The sequence below is a fragment of the Bison bison genome, unplaced genomic scaffold (assembly GCF_000754665.1).
Source record: "Bison bison bison isolate TAMUID 2011002044 unplaced genomic scaffold, Bison_UMD1.0 scf7180017864473, whole genome shotgun sequence".
In the NCBI taxonomy this organism is placed as follows: domain Eukaryota; kingdom Metazoa; phylum Chordata; class Mammalia; order Artiodactyla; family Bovidae; genus Bison; species Bison bison.
The window spans coordinates 3097749-3110129 of record NW_011495034.1 but is presented as its reverse complement, the minus strand read 5'-3'; the positions used below and the strand labels follow the sequence as shown (position 1 = coordinate 3110129).

General features: G+C 36.7%; 1 pseudogene; it reads left to right on the top strand.

Moving 5' to 3' along the window:
* The window catches only part of LOC105004351, an 89459-nt pseudogene that overhangs the window by 76207 nt on the left and 871 nt on the right, over window positions 1–12381 (top strand).

The window sequence follows — 12381 nt, the reverse complement described above, 5'->3', positions numbered from 1 at the left end:
TATGGCAATTCTTTTTTTTTTTTTTTGCAATTTATTTTTTTATTGAAAGATAATTGCTTTACAGAATTTTGTTGTTTTCTGTCAAACCTCAACTGGAATCAGCCATAGGTATACATATATCCCCTTCCTGTTGAACCTCCTTCCCCATCCCACCCCTCTAGGTTGATACAGAGCCCCTGTTAAGTTTCCTGAGCCATACAGCAAATTCCCGTTGGCTATCTATTTTCATATAGTAATGTAAGTTTCCATGTCACTTTTCCATACATGTCACCCTCTCCTCCCCTCTCCCCATGTCCATAAGTCTATTCTCTATGTCTGTTTCTCCACTGCTGCCCTGTAAATAATTTTTCAGTACCATTTTTCTAGATTCTGTATATGTGCATTAGAATACAATATTTATCTTTCACTTTCTGACTTACTTCACTATGTAAAATAGGTTCTGGGTTCATCCACTTCATCAGAACCGACTCAAATGCATTCCTTTTTATGGCTGAGTAATATTCCCCTGTGTATATGTACCAAAACTTCTTTATCCATTCATCTGTTGATGGACATCTAGGTTGCTTCCATGTTCTAGCTATTGTAAATAGCGCTGCTATGAACAATGGGTTATGTGTGTCTCTAAATTTTGGTTTCCTCAGGGTATATGCCTAGGAGTGGGATTGCTGGGTCATATGGTGGTTTTATTCCTAGTTTTTTAAGGAATCTCCATACCGTCTTCCATAGTGGCTGTATCCATTTACATTCTCACCAACAGTGCAAGAGTGCTCCCTTTTCTCCACACCCTCTCCAGCATTTATTTTTTGTAGACTTTTTGATGATGGCCATTCTGACCGGTGTGAGGTGATATCTCATTGTAGCTTTGATTTGCATTCCTCTAACACTGAGCAATGCTGAGCATCTTTTCTTGTGTTTATTAGTGATCTGTACATCTTCTTTGGAGAAATGTCTATTTAGGTCTTTTTCCCACTTCTGTATTGGATTGTTTGTTTTTTCCGGTATTGAGTTGTATGAGCTGCTTGTATATTTTGGAAATTAATCCTTTGTCAATTGTTTCATTTCCTATTATTTTCTCCCATTCTGAAGGTTGTCTTTTCACTTTGCTTATAGTTTCCTTTGCTGTGCAAAAGCTTTTAAGTTTAATCAGGTCCCAATTGTTTACTTTTGTTTTTATTTGTTACTCTAGGAAGTGGGTCATAGAGGATCTTGCTTTGATTTATGTCATCGAGGCTTCTGCCTATGTTTTCTGCTAAGAGTTTTATAGTTTCTGGTCTTACATTTAGGTCTTTAGTCCATTTTGAGTTCATCTTTGTGTGTGGTGTTAGGAAGTGTTCTAATTTCATTCTTTTACATGTAGCTGTCCAGTTTTCCCAGCACCATTTATTGAAGAGGCTGTCTTTGCTCCATTGTATCTTCTTGCCTCCTTTGTCAAATATAAGGTACCCATAGGTGAATGCGTTGATTTCTGGGCTTTCTATCTTGTTCCATTGGTCTATGTTTCTGTTTTTGCACCAGTACCACACTGTCTTGATGACTGTAGCTTTGTAGTATATTCTGAAGTCAGGAAGGTTGATTCCTCCAGCTCCATTCTTCTTTCTCAAGACTGCTTTGGTTATTCAGGGTCTTTTGTGTTTCCATATGAATTGTGAAATTTTTTATTTTAGTTCTGTGAAAAATGCCATTGGAAAATGATAGGGATTGGGTTGAATATGTAGATTGCATTTGGTAGTATATTGATTTTCACAATATTGATTCTTCCTACTCAGGAACATGGAATATCTCTCCATTCATGTCATCTTTGATTTTTTTCATCAGTCTCTTATAATTTTCTGTGTATAGTTCTTTTGTCTCTTTAGGTAAGTTTATTCCCAGATATTTAACTCTTTTTGTTGCAGTGGTGAATGGGATTGATTCCTTAATTTCTCTTTCTGATTTTTCATTGTTAGTATATAGAAATGCAACTGCTTTCTGTGTATTTATTTTGTATCCTGCAACTTTGCTAAATTCACTGATTAGCTCTAGTAATTTTCTGATACTGTCTTTAGGGTTTTCTGTGTAGAGTATCATGTCATCTGCAAACAGTGAGAGCTTTACTACTTCTTTTCTGATCTGGATTCCTTTTATTTCTTTTTCTTCTTTGATTCCTGTAGCTAGGACTTCTGGAACTTTGTTGAATAATTGTGGGGAAAGTGGACACCCTTGTCTTGTTCCTGATCTTAGGGGGAATGCTTTCAGTTTTTCACCACTGAGAATAATGTTTGCTGTAGGCTTATCATATATGGCCTTTACTATGTTGAGGTAGGTTCCTTCTATGCCCATTTTTTGAAGCATTTTAATCATACATGGGTGCTGAATTTTGTCAAAAGCTTTTTCTTCATCTATTGAGATGATCATATGGTTTTTAACTTTGAATTTGTAAATATGGTGTATCACATTGATTGATTTACATATATTGAAGAATCCTTGCATCCCTGGAAGAAACCCAAGTTGATCATGGTGTATGAGCTTTTTGTTGTGTTGCTGAATTCTGTTTGCTAAAATTTTGTTGAGGATTTTTGCATCTATGTTCATCAGTGATATTGGCCTATAGTTTTCTTTTTTTGTGTTGTCTTTGTCTGGTTTTGGTATCAGGGTGACAGTGGCCTTGTAGAATGAGTTTGGAAGTGTTCCTTCCTCTGCCATCTTTTGAAAGAGTTTTAGAAGGATAGGCATTAGCTCTTCTCTGAATGTTTGATAGAATTCTCCTGTGAAGGCATCTGGTCCTGGGCTTTTGTTTTTTGTGAGATTTTTGATCACAGCTTCAATTTTAGGGCTTGTAATTGGGTTGCTCATAATTTCTGTTTCTTCCTGGTTCAGTCTTAGAAGATTGAACTTTTCTAAGAATCTGTCCATTTCTTCCAGGCTATCCATTTTCTTGCCATATAGTTATTCATAATATTCTCTTATAATCCTTTGTATTTCTGCATTGTCTGTTGTAACCTCTCCTTTTTCATTTCTAATTTTGTTCATTTTATTCTTCTTTTTTTTTCTTAAGAAGTCTGGCTAAAGGTACTTCAATTTTGTTTATCCTCTCAAAGAACCGGCTTTTCTTTTTATTAATCTTTACTATTGTTTCTTTCATTTCTTTTTCATTTATTTCCATTTGGATCTTTATGATTTCTTTCCTTCTACTAATTTTGTGTTTTCTTTTTTGTTTGTTTGTTTGTTTTTCTTTTTCCAGTTGTTTAAGGTGTAAAGTTAGGCTGTCTATATGATGTTTTTCTTATTTCTTGAGGTAGGATTGTATTGCTATAAACTTCCTTCTTAGGACTGCTTTTGCTGCATCCCATAGGTTTTGAGTTGTCATGTTTTCATTGTCATTTTTTTTCTAGAAATTTTTAAATTTTCCTTTGGTTTTCTTCAGTAACTTGTTGGATATTTAGAAATGTGTTGTTTAATTTCCACGTGTTTCTGTTTCTTACAACTTTTTTCTTGTAATTGATATCTAGTCTCATAGCATTGTGATCAGAGAAGATGCTTGATTTGATTTCAATTTTCTTAAATTTACTGAGGTTTGATTTGTGACCCAAGATGTGGTCTATCCTAGAGAATGTCCCATGTGCACTTGAGAAGAAAGTGTATTCTGCATTTGGATGGAATGTCCTGAAGATATCAATGCAATCCATCTCATCTAATGTATCATTTAAGTCTTGAGTTTCCTTATTAATTTTCTGTTTTGATGATCTGTCCATTGGCGTGAGTGGGGTATTAAAGTCTCCTATTATTGTGTTACTGTCAATTTCTCCTTTTATGTCTGTTAGTGTTTGTTTTATGTATTGAGGTGTTCCTATATTGGATGCATCGATATTTACAATTGTTATGTCTTCCTCTTGGATAGATCCCTTGATCATTATTTAATATCCTTCCTTATCTCTTGAAATCTTCTTTATTTTAAGGTCTGTTTTGTCTGATATGAGTATTGCTACTCCAGCTTTCTTTTGCTTCCCATTTGCATGGAATATATTTTTCCATCTTCTCTTTTTCAGTCTATATGTGTCTTGAGGTCTGAAGTGGGTTTCTTGTAGACAGCATATATATGGGTTTTGTTTTTGTATCCATTAAGCTACCCTATATCTTTTGGCTGGAGCATTTTGTCCATTTACATTTAAAGGAATTATTGATATATATGTTCCTATTGCCATTTTCTTAATTGTTTGGGGTAGACCTATTTTATTCTCTTGTATTTCTTGACTATATAAGTCCATTTAACATTTGTTGTAAAGGTGGTTTTGTGGTATTGAATTCTCTTAACTTTTGCTTGTCTGAAAAGCTTTTTTATTTCTCCATCAATTTTGAATGAGATCCTTGCTTGGTATAGTAACCTTGGTTGTAGATTTTTCCCTTTCAGTACTTTAAATATATCTTTCCATTCCTTTCTGGCCTGCAGAGTTTTTGGTGAAAAATGAGCTGTTAAGCGTATGGGGTTTCCTTGTATGTTACTTGTTGCTTCTCACTTGCTGCTTATAATATTCTTTCTTTGTGTTTAGTCTATATTAGTTTGATTAGTATGTGTCTTGGCATGTTTCTCCTTGGGTTTATCCTGTATGGGACTCTTTGTGCCTCTTGGACTTGATTGACTATTTCCTTTTCCATGTTGGGGAAAATTTCCACTGTAATCTCTTCAAAAATTTTCTCCTACCCTTTCTTTTCCTCTTCTTCTTCTGGGACCCCTATAATTCAAATGTTGGTGCAGTTGATATTGTCCCAGAGGTCTCTGAGACTATCCTCAGTTCTTTTCATTCTTTTTACTTATTCTGCTCTTCAGAAGTTATTTCCACCATTTTATCTTCCAGCTTATTGATCTGTTCTTCTGCTTCAAATATTCTGCTACTGATTCTTTCTAAAGTATTTTTAATTTCAGTAATTCTGTTCTCTGCATGTTTATTCTTTAATTCTTCTAGATCTTTGTTAAATGATTTTTGCATTTTCCCCATTTCTTTTTCAAGGTTTTTGATCATCTTTACTATCATTATCCTGAATTATTTTTCAGGTAGTTTGCCTATTTCCTCTTCATTTATTTGGACTTCTTCTCACTTGTTTCTTCGTTTGTATAGTATTTCTCTGCTTTTTCATTATTATTTTTTTATCTTATTGTGTTTGAGGTCTCCTTTTCCCAGGCTTCAAGGTTGAATTCTTTCTTCCTTTTGGTTTCTGCCCTCCTAAGCTTGGTCCAGTGGTTTGTGTGAGCTTTGTATAGCATGAGATTTGTGTTGAGTTTTTGTTTGTTTATCCTCTGGTGGGCAAGGCTGAGTGAGGTGGTAATACTGTCTGCTGATGATTGGGTTAGTATTTTTGTTTTGTTTGTTGTTTGGATGAGGTGTCTTGCACAGGGTGCTACTGTGGTTGGGTGATGGCTGAGTCTTGTGTTCCAGTGGTTTCCTTTGTGTGAGTTCTCCCTATTTGATACCCTCTAGGAGAAGGCAATGGCACCCCACTCCAGTACTTTTACCTGGAAAATCCTATGGATGGAGGAGCCTGGTAGGCTGCAGTCTATGGGATTGCAAAGAGTCAGACATGACTTAGCGACTTCACTTTCACTTTTCACTTTCATGCATTGGAGAAGGAAATGGCAACCCACTCCAGTGTTCTTGCCTGGAGAATCCCAGGGACAGGGGAAGCTGGTGGGTTGCCGTCTCTGGGGTCGCACAGGGTTGGACATGACTGAAGTGACTTAGCATAGTTGATTTACAATGTTGTGTTAGTTTCAGATGTACAGCAAAGTGATTCAGTTATACATATTACCATATCTAGTCTTTTTCAGATTCGTTTCCTATATAGGTTATTACAGAATATTGGGTGTAGTTCTCTGTGCATATAGCAGGTCCTTGTTGATTATCTATTTTATATATAGTAGTGTGTATATATTAGGAGGTTGGGATGAGCATAGAATAAATCCCCAACCTCCTAATATATCCACCAACTTGCACCTTTCCCCTTTAAGCCTGATTATTTTCAAAACCTCAGAATGACTTCATAACTCTCCTACTGAATCTATGCAAAATTTTTTCCTCCTGCCCAAAGATTCCCAATGTCGCTATAGAAACTAGGCCATGTCTTTAGGAAAGTGATTTGGTCTTGCTATTTCCACTACAGTGAAATTTATTTTAGTACTCCACATTTCCACCCTGGCCTACGTGCTTTCTCCCAAGCCTCTTCATCTGTCATGAATGAATCTCTTGTATAACTCTCTTGAGTACAACCTTTCATGCACATTTTCTCCCTCTCCCATAACCCAGGAGGTCTGGAGCTCTGCCATGGTATTAGAGCTTCAGCTTAGGACTAGACTTGAAATGCCAGGTTTCTGGTGCCATTAGAGATTGATGCTGCTACTGCTAAGTCACTTCAGTTGTGTCTGACTCTGTGCGACCCCATAGACGGCAGCTCACCAGGCTCCTCCGTCCCTGAGATTCTCCGGGCAAGAACACTGGAGTGGGTTGCCCTTTCCTTTTCCAATGCATGAAAGTGAAAAGTGAAAGTGAAGTCGCTCAGTTGTGTCCGACCCTCAGCGACCCCATGGACTGCAGCCTTCCAGGCCCCTCCATCCATGGGATTTTCCAGGCAAGAGTACTGGAGTGGGGTGCCACTGCCTTCTAGAGATTGATAGTTGGTGCCTAATGCTGGCTTAGTTATATTTCTGCCAGATCACTAGATGCTAACCACTAGATACAGCCCATGGGCTCCAAATTAACAAGGTCAATGTATTTTGAGTTGATCTCCAAAAACACAGACTATTCTTTTAAACTTCAAGTTGGATAAAGCAAAAAAAAAATTAGAGTAGCTTTTATTTGTGTGATTTTTTATTCATTATTTTCTAACATCTGTTTGAGCTACAAAGGCAAATAATTTAACACACTGTCAAGGATGAATGGCAATTTTAAAGCAATTACTAGCTGTTCATTAAAAGGAGAAATTGAAGTAGTTTTTTGAATCCTTTTTTTGTGTTTGAAAAACTTTACTTGAAAATAAATCATATTTGATATGTATTTTCTCTAACTGTAGCATCAAGTTTTTCAAAATACGAAGCAGATGTGCGTGTGTGTGCATGCTAAGTCGCTTTCAGTCGTGTCCAACTCTGTTACTGAGAAGGAAAAAGTCACATAATATTGTCATTTATAGAACCTCATGTTATATTTGAAATCAATTATTTGTTCACTTAATTCTGTGCTAATCTGTTATTTAGGTGAGTCAGGGTTAACTGGTAAATTCAATATATAGTGTTATAAAAAATGGTTACCTTTCTACACAGCTTTTTAACTTTAAATTTGAATCCTTATTTTTTTTGGCTTGTTTTTAGTCCAGCTTTTTCAAAGTTAGACAAGTAGGGTGGATCCACACAGGTGTTTGGCAGAGGAGGGTATTATGAAATTTATCCTCCTTGTCTCAGAGTCGCATTATGTGGCTGGCTTTAGTGCCTCCTGGCAAGCAGAGATTTCAGGTATCCATACTGTAATGTGGTATAATGCCAAACTGTTGTCTCAATTTACCTTTGGAACAAAGAAGAAAATTGAGATTCCTAAAATTGTACAGTATATTGTTTTAATTATAGATACCCACTGGGTATGTTCCAAAGTTTAAAGTTTTGTTTTTTTCTGAATGTAAAAGTAATATGTACTCTTTATACAAACTTCATACATTACAGAACCATAAACTAAAACAAATCATCAACAATTTGGGAGCAGAGTTTTCCAAGTTAAAAAAAAAAAACTCTATCCATTTAGTATTCAGTATTACTTTTTGTGTTTTAAAGGTAGACCCTGGCCTTAGTAGGCTGAATTTCAACTCTTTAAAGTCAGGGTTTAAGTCTTTGTTGAATTTGTTACAATACTGCTTCTGCTTCATGTTTTGGTTTTTTAACTCTGAGTCATGTGGGATCTTAGCTCTCCAACCAGGGTTTGAACCTGCCACCCTGCATTGGAAGGTGAAGTCCATCCACTGGGCCACCAGGGACATCCCCAGTATTACTTTTAATATGATATTCTTACTACAGTTAAACCAATACATGGTTCCTAATAGACCCCAATATCTTTGGTTTCTAATAAATAATTCTTTCACTGCTGCTTGTTATCAGTCTATGAAATGAGCCTCATTTAGTAACCTCCTAACTACTTAAGATAATTAAAGTATTGTAGAATATTGTATGGAGAAGGAAATGGCAACCCATTCCAGTACTCTTGCCTGGAAAATCCCATGGACGGAGGAGCCTGGAAGGCTACAGTCCATGGGGTCGCGAAAAGTCGGACGCAACTGAGCGGCTTCACTTTCACTTCTCACTTTCATGCACTGGAGAAGGAAATGGCAACCCACTCCAGTGTTCTTGCCTGGAGAATCCCAGGGACGGGAGCCTGGTGGGCTGCCGTCTATGGGGTTGCACAGAGTCGGACACGACTGAAGCGACTTAGCAGCAGCAGCAGAATAGTGTATTATAGCTAATTTAATATTCTGGCACTAATGTGTATATTTTCTATAAACCGTCATTTTTCAAAATATTAAAAGAAAATATACCACATTAAATCACATTGAAAACAATTTTAGAAAGCACTTTGAAATCTTGTATTCACGATAATGATCGGTGACTCCAACATCTGATATACTGAAGATAGAGTAAGGGTTGGGGTCTGTATCTAAACTGAAGTATGGCTTAGCCTCTAGTTTACTTTTCTGGAATAAATTTTTCTCAACTTGTTTCCTTATGCACATTTTCAATCAGTGTCAATAACTTGTATGTATCAAGTTATGTACCACCCACTGCATATTTTAGATGATCTAGTACCCTAAAAAAAGTGATGGGAACCAGGAGTCTAATGGATTTCTTCGCGCTCCTATGTGGCAGGTTGTATTTCCCAAATGGTTGCAGCAAATCTCCTGTCTACATGCTCTTCTTCCAGTGTGGCTTTGGCACTTTTCCCATTGAGATAGGTTTCTGTGACTACATCAAGAGAGTCTGGAGAAGGGACAAGGGTAAATAATCAAAAGGAAGAGCTTTTTTTTTCTACTCTGGAATACTTGTGCTGGAAGTCTTCAATCTCCAAATAAGCAGTTTGACTGCCCTGAGGCTGCCATGCCGTGAGGACCCAAATTAACCCAGAATGAGAGTCCCCGTGGAGAGAGCCTGAGAGTACTTGAACAGAGAAAGACAAAGAGAAGTGTCTGGACAGCTGTCAACTACTCTAACCTACCCTCTTTTCACTGGAAGCAATGATATAGATTTATTCTTGACAATGATGGGAGGTAGTTTTTATCTAGGTTGAGTAAAGCAAATGTAAGGAAGTAGTAAAATATTAATTCAATGAAAATGAATAGCAAAAATATTGAGCTGGGTCTTTTTCATAATATATATAAATTTACGTTTTAAATAATACAGTAAATATGTGTGTGTGCTCAGTCTTGTCCAACTCTTTGTGACCCCATGGACTGTAGCCCACCAGGCTCCTCTGTCCATGGAACTTCCCAGGCAAGAATACTGGAGTGGGTTGCCATTTCCTACTCCAGGAAGGTCTTTCCACCCCAGGGATTAAGCCCATGTCTCCTGCATCTCCTACATTAGTAGGTGGATTCTTTACCACTTGAGTCACCTGTGTGTGTGTTAGTCACTCAATCATGTCTGACTCTTTGTGACCCCATGGACTGTAGCCCTCCAGGCTCATCTGTCCATAGAATTCTCTAGGCAAGAATATTGGAGTGGGTTGCCATTTCTTTATCCAGGGGATTTTCCCGACCCAGGGATTGAACCCACATCTCTTGCATTGCAGGCAGACTCTTTACCAACTGAGCCACCAGGGAAGCCAAACAATACAATATATGCTATTAATGCACGGAAATTTTATTGACAGTATATATAATTTTACAAGGTGCTAAAACATTATACAATGGTACAATCCAAATGAGTATTCATCAGAGAACAGTCTCAATCAAATTTATGCCATTCTGTAGGAATATAGTAAGCAAATTTTTCAAGAACAGTTTGAAAACCAAGGATTATTTTAAATGTTGAATTTTCTATGTCCAATTCTGGTGGCTCATTAATTATTTCTAGATAAATCTTTTGCCAAAGAGGAAAGGATCTATGCCCTTTATGCTGAAGACTTAAAGAATATAGTCAAATAAATATTCATGACAGAAAAGTGTGTATGAATAAATAGATCATGAAATATGTTAGAAAAGTTGTTTATGTGGAGTTCTGGAACAAAGAAGTGATAGGTGTCACAGAAAAGACCAAAAGATGTAAAATCACCATTGTTATGGAGTTGACATGTGAGCATTCATATAAGTGAATTGCATATTATATTTAAATATAAAAAGTTCTGTGGAGAAAAGTAAGGAGGACCTATAGAGAGTAAGGAAGATGTGTAAAGGAAGAATAGTAATTGCTGTATTCCATGGCATGGTTAGTGAAGGCCTCAGATGACAAATGACACTTGAGCAAAGACTTGAAGGGACTGAGGAAACCATGTAGATATGTAGGGGACAAGTGCTCCAGAGGAGGACTAGCAAGAGCAAAGGCCACGAGGCAGGGATGTGTGTATTCTGTTTGGGGAAAAGTAAGACAGTCATAGTCAGTTAGAACAACAGGAAAGAGGAGTGGGGAGATAAATGTAATAAAGCCACAGAGATAAAGGGACTGAAACAGTTTCTATGGGGCCTTATGGGTCAGCTAATGACTTTGGCTTCTACTAGGAGTGAGGTGGTTGCCGTTGGAGAATTTTGAGCAAGAGGATTTAAATTTAGAACTAGTCTTTATTTTTAATTTTAGGATAGAAAATCTGAACTATATTTCGCATTTGGGAATATTCCTGTGGGGTTTTTAAGGCCCAGGTTGTAGGAATGCCCTTTATGTATGTAGTGAGATAGAGCAATTATTATTTCAAACCAGATGTGCTAGAGCTGATTCTGCCTTTTAAAGCAAATGATATAGTTCATATCTACTGAGAAACAAATGTTTATATTATTATTGTATTTCCCCAGGGTAGATAGAAAGATAACTCTACTCGTGGAATATTAAATTGGAACTTGTCAGACATTTTATTCAGAAATATTTTATTTTTAAAAAACTTTAGGAAGACTCTTTTATTCTTTGTATATTTCCAACATTATGTGTTAATGGGCTTTTAAGGGGAGAAGGAAATGGCAATCCACTCCAGTATTCTTGCCTGGACAGAGGAGCTGGCAGGCTACAACCCAAAGGGTAGCAAAGAGTTGGACATGACTGGGTGTCTAAGTGTGAATGCACGGGCTTTTAAAACTAGCATGGAAGCATTTGTTGTATTATGGCTATGAAAAATGCAATATGATTTCTAAATCATTGACTTACACTTGAACTTTAGGAACATAATTCAATACCAATTTGGAAACTGCCTATACAAATAAGTAATGTTTTTTTGTTTTGTTTTTTATGTGAACCATTTTTAAAGTCTCCATTGAATTTGTTACAGTATTGCTTCTGTTTGATGTTTTGGTTTTTTTGGCTGCAAGGCAAGTGGGATCTTCGCTCCCTGACCAGGGACTGAAACTATAACCCCGGCCCTGAAAGATGAAGTCCCAATCCTGGACTACCTGGTAAGTCCCAGGTAGGAAATGTTAATGGTTAACCTTCAGTAGACCAAGTAGTCTTAGATTTTTCAAGTATGGAAAAGAAGATTTTAATTCAAATATAAAACTCAATTTAGTTTTTAAAAAGTTCAAGTATGTTTGCAGCAACTTGGGTATATGCATCTATCATTTTAACTGTAAATTTTATAAAATTTAAGTAGAGAACAAGTACTTCTGATAAGAATTTGGTGTCAGAATTGAGATGTGCTTTATGTATAAAATACACATTAGATTTCAAAGACAGTACAAAAGAAAAATGTAAAACATGTCATTAATTTTACATTGATAACAAATTGACATACTCATATTTTGGATATAGTATTAGGTTAAATAAAATATATGATGAAAATAAAATTCAACTTTTTTTTTTTTACTTTTAAAAACCTTGGCTACTTGGAAATCTTTAAACTATATATACAGCTCACGTTACTTTTGGATAGCGCTGCTCTAGACCATTGGTTCTCAAAATGTGGTCCCTTAGCTACCATCAATATCATCACCTGGGATCTTGTTAGAAATGCACATTTTGGAGCTCTACCTCCCACTTTATGAATCAAAGACTCTGGGGGTGGGGCCCTGCTTTAAGGAGCCTTGCAACTGATTCTGATGCAAGCAAAAGTGTGATAAACATTCTTCTAAACCAGGGGTCTGGAATTCTAATTTGGCTGCAAATTAGGATCACCTGGGGACCTTGGGGCACAGAATCCTGGTGCTAAAGTTACCACCCAGACCAATGAAATTAACAACTCTGGGTCC